General features: G+C 44.1%; 1 non-coding gene across 1 annotated transcript; it reads right to left on the reverse strand.

Moving 5' to 3' along the window:
• Positions 1 to 5,820: 5,820 nt before the first annotated feature.
• On the reverse strand, positions 5,821 to 5,893 carry trnaa-cgc (transfer RNA alanine (anticodon CGC)). Its single transcript has one exon. It is a non-coding gene; the product is annotated as a tRNA-Ala (tRNA).
• Positions 5,894 to 9,969: the final 4,076 nt, after the last annotated feature.

Genomic DNA, 9,969 nt, shown 5'->3' on the forward strand with positions numbered 1-9,969 from the left:
TTGATGCAAACGTGGATATTCGGTGTGCTCTTTTTCAAGGATGTGTGCGTATTTGGGATGCACATGATTGAGATGCAAACTTAATTGGAAATTGCCCAGACTTAGGGGTATCCTCTCCGTTAAAGGGATGCAAACTGATTGGGGGTTTGTGCATCTGCACTCCATCCGCCGCACAGGCGGTATCTCCAAGTGGTCACCCATTTTAATTCCACTTCCCATTCCCATTCCGATATGTCCATTCATGAGTTCCTCCAGTGTCACGATAAGGCCACACTTAGGTGCGAGGAACAACAGCCTATAATCCGTTTGGTTAGCTTCCAAACTGATGGCATGAACATTGCTTTGTCAAACCTCTCTTTCACCATTTTTCAACCCTTTGTTACACTCACTTAATATCTCCTTGCCAGCCATAGCCTCCCTATGGTCCTGCTCCCCTTATCCCATTTTTTTCTTTCCTCCATAGCCTTCTGTCTCTTTCAGCAATCAGTTTCCTAGCACATTGCTTCATCCATCCACCTCCAAGTTTCACCTGTCGTCTGGAGTTTCTCTTTCCCCTCACACCATCTTTCAAATCTAGTCCTATGTTTTTTTTTCCCCTCCAGTCCTGCTGAGGGGCTTTGGCCCAAGACGTCGACTGCGTTCTTTTCCAACGATGCTGCATGGCACCTTCTCCAGCATTTGGACTAATCCCGCCCCCCGTTTTGTTAGGTATTCAGTTATATGGGGCATTAATGTACAGCATTCAACACTGCATATACTCGTGCCTTTGATCCAGCTAATCGCATTCAGCCGACTCAAGGATTTAAGTTAATCTCCAGTTGAATTCTATGGACAGCGTAGCAAGTTAAAATATGGGTGTCTTAGGAATGCATTCCTATGAATGACCGGGACATGCTGTTACATGATCACACTCGTCCGTGTTAAGGCTACGGAGACAATAACATTATCATCATGGTCAACGATGGTCAAACTCATACTCAGCAGTAGTATGAAAGTATCTCGAAAATGCGTGTGAGTCCCAAAATCTGCGCACTTCCTCAAGTAAGGACGCACATTCGATGACCCAGACGAGGAATTATTTCAACATAAAATGGCTGCCTTGATACTAAAAGCCCCACGCATCCCAAAGGTCGTGGGTACATCATCAAAACCACCGACACACACAGATCAACCCAAATCCTTATGAACTCCCAGATACACCGACAGAAATGTGGCGACTCCATATTCACCTACAAACCACCAAATATGCTATCCCCAAATACGAGCTCATCCCCATATTCAAGAAGAAGCCCTAAAATCCGTGTGCATCCATGTGCACCCCGAGACCCCGTACAACCCATTTTCGCTGATACACCTAATTTCCGCGCAATGCCCAATGCAGCGCGCACCCTAAACCCGCTGACACCCCCACATGCCCATGAGATTTTTCCGAGCAAGATACATTCGAAACAGTTGAGAAATTGGCAGACTCGACGTTAACAATCCGCACTCAAAACATTCTGGTGCAAATCCTGATCCGCCAACACACCCAAATGTGTGTGTATCTCCAAATACGTGTGCATGGCCATGTTTGAGACTAAATTTCGAGTGTCGTCTGAGTTTCTTCCTTAAATCTCACCGGCGGTTCTTTTCTCGCATTCCCTTCAAACTTGCAGCAATTTCGAAAAGCACAGCGCAGTACCTTTAAATGTACATTTAAAGTATTTTGCAGTATTGATAAAGAATTAGACCATTAGTCTGTAAAGTAGCCCAGCGCTCCCGATTATCGGAATACACTTTGGCTGAGGCTTTGCATTGATAAATCAAAACTGCCCGCCATGAATCCACAAATCCTGTGCACATCACCAAATCAGTGCGCACTCGAAACACGCCGACACACCACATGCATGATAGATAATTCCGAGGCAGAATTCACGTCCAACATTTCAGAAAATGGCTGTTTCGACATTTAAAATTCGTACGCTCCCCAAAATACGATCGCAACTGTCGATCGGTCAACCAATAACTCACGGAATATACGAACATCACAACATCTAATTACACCCCCGTAATTGACTACAAAACCCAAAATTTGCAAGTATCCCCAAATCCTTTTGCATATTTGCCGCCTACCCCTAAATCTACGAACACCCGAAATCAGTGCTCACCCCCATAATTGAGGATTCAACTTCAAATCCGTGCGTATTCTCAATCCAAATTCACATCATAGCAGTGTGCACCACTTATTCTCAGACACTGCCGAATATCTGCGCGGCCCAATTCAGTGCGCGCCCCAAAACCGCTAACATCCTGACATGCAGTTTAAAATCCTTTCAAGAATTCAGAAAATGGATGCCTCGTCATTAAAACCCGCACATAGCCCAAAATTAACGTGCAACTTCAGATCCGCCATCACGCCCAAATCTTTATATCACCCCATATCCGTGTTTACATGTACACAATCCCAAATCCAGGTACACCTCAAAAATGTGCACCACCACTGGGAGCACACCCTACAATTCATGTAAATATCACACCCGCGGAGAAACTCACTTGTACATTAGATTATCCGAGAGGAAGTATCATTTAAAATACTTCATGTCAAATTTCCAATTAAATTCATTATTCACGTGATCTAAATGAAATAACTTTGAGATTCGGCACACCTCCAAACCGCAGACGTGAGAAATCCGGATGCATCTGCAAATGCAAATACATCCCCACAACTTCAAACCGTGAACACACACACGCTAATTAGATTACCTCAAAAGAATAATTTCAGACATACACAAGAAGACAAAATCTGTGTACAACGAGCCCCACAAATGAATGTGGGGGTTTCAGCGTGTTTGGGCTGCACATGGATTTGGTGATGCGCACCAATTCGACGATGCACATAGATTTGGTGATGTTCGCTTATTTGCGTTGCCTTTTCAATCATGGGACACACATACATTCGGTGAGTGAACGGATCAAAAGTTGCGTGCCGATTATTAATGTGGAGGCTGCCATTTCCTCAATTGCTTTTATTGATTGTTACTCCGGGAAAATCTGATGTACAAGTGGCCCAGTCCGTGGGTTTCGGTTTCGCACTGAATTGGCGATTGTGCAATTTTATTTTTTGTCGTCGAATACGGGTTCTACACGGTCTTGTGGTTCATATGAATCTGGGGTTGTGCATGGATTTAGGAGCGTACTCTCGGAAAGGGTTGCAAACTGATTTAGGGGAGTGCTCCGATATAAGGGTGCGCACCTTTTTAGGGATAGGAAATTTAGGGTAGTTGGCGAATATCTGAGTCCCTACGTTTTTGTGAGTGCATATCGATTTTGTGACGTACGTAGGGACTTTGAGATACGTGGTGGTTTTTACTGTTAAGACAGCCATTTGTGTTTGCGATGATTATCCGTCTGGGTCATCTAATGCGCTCTCGTATTTGAGGATGTGCACAGATTTGGGGGTGCGGGCGGATTTTAGTGATCAGTGTCCTGTTCGGGTTGTAGTCTTGAATATGGGGCTGCCCACTGATTTGGGATGACAAGCAGATTTGGGTGTGTCGCCGATCTGAAAAACGGATTTTGGCTTTCTAACCTGGAGACAGTCGTTTTCTGAATTGATTGAAATGTTTGCTTGTCTAGGATAAATCATTATGCAACTGGCGTGTCAGCCGGTTTGGGGTGCGCAACGATTTTGGGTTTGCGCAGATTTAGGGCTACCTCGGCATATATGGGTGGCAACTGATTTGCGATGCGAACAGATTTAGTGAAAACAGCGGATTTGTGGGTACATACAGAGTTGGTCTCCTGAGGATAGTTTCGGCGAGTACGTGTGCACAGTAATGGGTGGATTTGGAACCACATAGTATCTAATGGTGCTTTCTGATTGGGAGGTTGCACAAGCTTAGGGATGTATCAACCAATATCGGTGAACGTCAAGACGTCAGTATGGATTTCGGGTGCACAAGGGTGCCTGACGATTGGGGATGAGATCAGGTTTAGGGGTGTGTCGGCGCATATGGGTGCACATGAATTTTTTGGTGTCAGTCGGTTTGGGGCTGCGGTGAACATCAAAGTCATCTCATTTATAGTGTCTTTAAGAACAGCTCCACTATGTTCTCGCGATTTCTTTAAGGTGAATGCTGTCACTCTAAAGTGGCTCTTCCTTTGGGAAATTCAAATGTGTATACGTGGGTGTCAGCAGGTTTGGTGGTGTACACGATCTTTGATGCTCCCTTTGGCTTTAGGGTCCTGACAAATCTCAGGTTGTTTAATTGATAGTTTCTTTATTAATAAATAAACTTTGTAACTTTGTGAACTATTTGAAATTACTTCTCCTTTCGGCTAACCAAATCTGTAAGTGGGAGGTGTTGACAGGTTCGGAGTGCACAGCCATTTGGGTGTGCAGATGGATTTGGGAGTGCACGTGGATTTTTGGATGTCGGAGGAATTGTGTTAATGCCAAAATTCAAATAGTTTCGTTTACAGACAATTGGATAAAAATGCACTTTATCGTTGAGTTTTGTTCTTGCTACTTTTAATGTGGATTAATCTATCTTGTGAAATGTTTGAAATGTTTCTTGCTCTAAGATAAACAATACAGAATCGGTGCAGGAATAGGCCATTCGGCCCTTCTAGCCAGCACCGCCATTCACTGTGATCATGGCCGATCATGGCCGGTCATACACAATCAGTACCCCGTTCCTGCCCTCTCCCCATATCCCTTGACCCCGCTATCTATAAGAGCTCTATCTAACTCTCTCTTGAATGCATCCAGAGGATGCGAACAGATTTAGTAATTCGGAAATATTAGATATCTGAAGATTGTTTCAATCAGAGATAATTTCAGAATCAATGCATCTTAAACTTTTCACTGGTATTCTTGTAACTTTAAGCTGGAGGCAGGCATTTTGAGAACTGTTCGAAATGATTCTTGCCCTGTGATGCTGTACGGTGCATGTACGTGTGTCAGCGGGTTTGCGATGCCCATTGAATTGAAGATTACACAGAGTAAAGGGAAAATATTCAAATATGAAGTGCACACAGTTTTGGCGCTGCGCCTGGATTTGGGCATGCGTCAGATTTAGGAGTGTGCTCTGGAATATGGGGTGTACACGGATTAGTAGATGAACACAGATTCGGGTGTGTCGGCGGATTTTAGATAGCACATGAATTTTGGTGTTCGTGCGCATTGGTGATGTGACGAATATTCCGGTCCTGTCACTTGGACACTGGTGGATGTACAGATTTGGAGGGATTAGGAATCTCGAGGCTGTTACCTTATGACAGCAACCTTGTACGCTCCCTGAAATGATCCTTGCTCAACGATAATCCAATCTGTATTGGAACGTGTCAGAGAGATTGGGGAGAACGTATTTGTGATTGCATGTGGATTAAGGGGAGGACACGAATTGAACTGACTGTGGATTTCTGATTGCTACTCATGTGGGGGTTGCTTACGGATTTGTTGCTGCGCACAGACTTGGGAGAGGAACTTGTGTTTGCTGCACATTGGTTAAGGGATGCACCATAATTTGGAGAAGCACAAATATTTAAGCATAGGTATGTCAAATAAATTTGCTCATATTTTATGTTTTTTTTTAATATTTTGGTGCAGTTGGACCGGGGATGCACATAGATTTGTGCGCCTCAGCTGGTTTAGGGGTGTACACGGATTTTGTGGCGTCGGTCTATCCTATGAGCTTACATAGGAATTATCGAACTGTAGTCTGCTGCTAGAAAGGCGAATGTTAATGACATTTACACCTGAATGCTCATGTCTGTGAACTTGAACACGAACTGAAAAGTTGAGTCTCAAGTACATCCCAAACACTGGAGCCCAAACAATGTTCCTGCCCAAGATCGAACTGGGGACCTTTCGCGTGCGAAGCGAACGTGATAACCACTACACCACAGAAACGGGGCAAAGCGTTCATTGCTCAGCGCTGTTGAACAATGACCAGAGGCACCCCCTCCCCACAGCAATAAGAACAAAACATTGCCCACCGTTCCTCTCAGCTTTCAGTAACAAGTATTAAATTTGTATGACGTATGCAGTGACATGCATTGACAACTTCCTGTGAAGGTACGACATGCAACAGGTAACTGTACTGTGTTGCATACATAAAGCAAGCAATTAAAACCTCTTCCTCTAGCTTCCATCAGTCTCCACAGATTGGCGATCCGGCCCAGCTGTTAAATTCCACAGTGCCTTTAAGATTTCTGACCCTGTCTCCTCGTCCGTTCTCTTCACCTCAGATTACGAGTTAATTGAAGCAAGTGAGTGAACCATGTGCCGATACATTTATAAAGAACAGGACGCGTTACAAGCCAGGGTTACTTGTGAGATGATGCCGGCTGTACAGTAACGAATCACGGCCAATCGTCCCACCGAGTCCGCACTGACACCAGACACACCTTCACACTGATATTCCCTTAATAATCATGTTCCAATCTGATCCATCGTGTCGCAACCAGACCAGGACATCAACGAACAATTAATTGACCTGTTGTGAAAGAAAATTATATTGGTAACAACAACCTTCAGGAACGGAGAGGGAAGTCGATCATATCTGAGGTCGCAAATGGAGGGATCGCATTCCGTCAGAAGCTTCTTAGCTTTGCAAACGGAAGCTCAGCATGTCAGTGGAATCTGGGAAGGTGCTGTCTCTTTAACAGAGGATTGCTGAGCACGTGAGATGTGAGAATTAATTTATAATTCTGTTCAGAAAGAATGTTGATTCATCTTGAGAGAGAGGAAGAGATATATACCATTTACGGCCGTTGACGCTCGATTAATATCTCTTTTGTTCGCGTTTGCTTGAAACAATTGGCTGATAAAAGTAAACCGATAAGCCGAGTTAGGGAACTGGAGCTGGAGCTGGATGAACTTCGGATCATTCGGGAGGCAGAGGCATAAATAAACAGGAGTGACAGGGAGCTAGTCAATCCTAAGTGTCAGGAGACAGGTAGCTAGTCAATCCTAAGAGTCAGGAGACAGGTAGCTGGGTAACTGTCAGGAGAGGGAAGGGGAATAGACAAAATGTGCAGAACACACCTATGGTCGTTCCCATAAATTATAAGAATGCCGTTTTGGATATCCTTGGTGGGGATGACCTACCAGGGAAAAGTTGCAGTGGCTGCGTCTCTGGCACCGAGAAAGGATCACCAGTTCAGAAGGGAAGGAGGGAAAAGAGGAGAGCAGTAGTGATAGGGATTCAATAGTTAGGGGGGCAAATACGAGGTTCTGTGGAAGAGATCGAGAATCCCAGATGGACTGGTGCCAGGGTCCGCGACATCTCAGATCGAGTTCTCAGTATTCTTAAGAGGGAAGGTTTTTAGCCAAATGCCGTGGTCCATGGATGGACCAAGGAAGTGTAGAAGAAGGAGGAGGTCCTGCAAAGATAATTTAGGGAGTTAGGTGCAAAGTTGAAGGACAGGACTACAAGAGGGTGTGTGTGTGTGTGTGTGTGTGTGTGTGTGTGTTCTTTCCATTGGTCGCAGCATTGGAGATAATTACTCAGGGGTGGAGATTCTTAAGCGGGGTTGGAGATTCTAAATCAGGGATGGATATTCTTAACCAGGATGGCTTAATCAGATGCGAGTAACGGACATAGGCATGACCACAGAAGCAAGTTGAGCCAGTTGAGCCAGTGTAAGAAAAAAAGACATCGCAGTTTGTTCCCAGTTGTTGCAAGTCGGTCAAGTAGATGAGGAGAAGTTGTTTGAATGTCAGAACAGAAGGCCGCAGCCAGGGGATATCGTTCGAAGGTCAGTAATATGAGCTTTCGCAGACCACGTAGGATCAACCACGTGATCCGTACGCACGTATTCCGGAGGCCGAGCACCCAAACTCGGTTGTTTTTTTTTGTGCTAACGTAGAAGAGACATCACAGTGAACAATGAAAGTGCCGAGTGGTAACTAAATCGCTGCGTCAAATCCCTGCATCAGAAGAAGTCAACACCTTTCGTTGAAGTACGATAATACTCCCACTTGCATTAACCTTTGACTTACTATTAGATACACCATATATGGAGAAACAGTTAACCACAACCAAACACCTCTGTTTCCAGAAGCGAATGATAGATTGCCCGCTGAAATGTTTCATGTTCGGGAACTTCCCGGTGAAACACTTCTGCATCGGTTCCTCTGTAATCACACCCAAACGTCACTTCTGCATCGGTTCCTCTGTAATCACACCCAAACGTCACTTCTGCATCGGTTCCTCTGTAATCACACCCAAACGTCACTTCTGCATCGGTTCCTCTGTAATCACACCCAAACGTCACTTCTGCATCGGTTCCTCTGTAATCACACCCAAACGTCACTTCTGCATCGGTTCCTCTGTAATCACACCTAAACGTCACGATGCTCTAAATAGAATTATATTCCCGTAAGTGAAGGCCGGTTTTCGGAATGTATAGTGCAACACACTATCCATCCTTCATTCATGTTTAAAATACAATTTCCTTGCCTTTCTCTATATGAGCACCAGAGAACCCCGTCAGGCTTTGCCAATTTCCCGACCCTACTCATCCATGGAAGGTAATAACCATGTACCTCAATATTGACCGTAATCTACCCTTCGATGTCTAATGTCAGATTGTTAAATTGCGCAGCATAACTGCAGACCCATTGGCTTATTACCACAAGGAGTATCTGGTACTTGAAAGATTCTTATTACGTATTATTCAGTTCATTCAATTGATAAATACATCAAAGTCGCACGTCACGGCAAAAACAAAGAAGAACATAGAATATACCATGTCGTTATAGATTTAGAGCGAAAACACAGTTAAAAATCTATCAAATAAGTAAATGCCACTATCTACCTCACTATCGGCAATGCGACCGATTTAGCATATCTGAAACTATCATTGTCAGTTCTCTGTCGATTTAAGCATTGGCATCAATTCAGTGGTCATGTATACACTGATTAAAATTCTTGTGCGATCTTTGAACGAAGCTGGTTTACCATGCGAGGGACTGCACTACTTTGATGTCCATACAAAATGCACGATGAACTCAGCAAGTTAGATTAAATCGATGGACATGACGAAGGGTTTCGGCCCGAAACGCTGACTGCTCCTTTCAACGGATGCTGCCCGATCTGCTGAGTTCATCCTGCTTGTCTCTACGTGTTGACTTGACCACAGCATCTGTAGTGTACTTTATGTTTAATTTTGATGAAGTTTCGGACAGAAACGTGAACAGTTTGATCATACCTATAGGTGTTGCCTGAACTATTGATAAACGACAGCATTTTGTGTGTATTACAGTTAATTTGATTGACGTTTTGCAAACGTTCAGTATCTTCGTCAACCTTGACGCTCTGTTAGTTTAAAGCTGCTCACCATGTTAGTAGCGAGCAAGCCACATTAAAAAAAAAATTCTATTACAAGGTCTACAACTGCCACAATTAACAGAGTGAAACAGAGCAGCCCATTGACTGTACAGCATTAGTCTATGATGACAAGTCCATGGAGCCGAGAAATGGAAAAGAAATCATTGACAATCATGAAACCAAGAGTTAAGCCTAAGGCGTTTCGCGACACCATTCAGCAACTTCTCCAATCCTCATTCCCTGGTCTTTGAGATTTCGCAATTTAGTGCCAAGCTATTCATACCACATCACAATTGGGAATTTACTTCAATAGCATCATGTTTATTTTTATCCCAACTGCGGGAAGACACGTCAATCTTGTGTTATATTTAATATCCAATGTGCTGGAGTGAGTCGTCAGCTCAGACTTTCTCCAGCGAGATCGCGACAGCTGGAAGACAGCGTGAATCTTTCACAGCATGCTTGCAACATTCTACATTGTGAGGAAGATCTATTACGTGATTATTGCCGTTATTGGAATTCCTGGTATGAATATGGAGAGGTAGCATTTGCTACTCTTGTGTCCGCGGTCTGAAGACGTATTCAGTTACCGACAGCGTTGTGATGCCGGGGCGTCAGTTGAATACGATGCCGACATTTTGACAGAGCTCTG

This window comes from Hypanus sabinus, unplaced genomic scaffold (assembly GCF_030144855.1).
Source record: "Hypanus sabinus isolate sHypSab1 unplaced genomic scaffold, sHypSab1.hap1 scaffold_105, whole genome shotgun sequence".
In the NCBI taxonomy this organism is placed as follows: domain Eukaryota; kingdom Metazoa; phylum Chordata; class Chondrichthyes; order Myliobatiformes; family Dasyatidae; genus Hypanus; species Hypanus sabinus.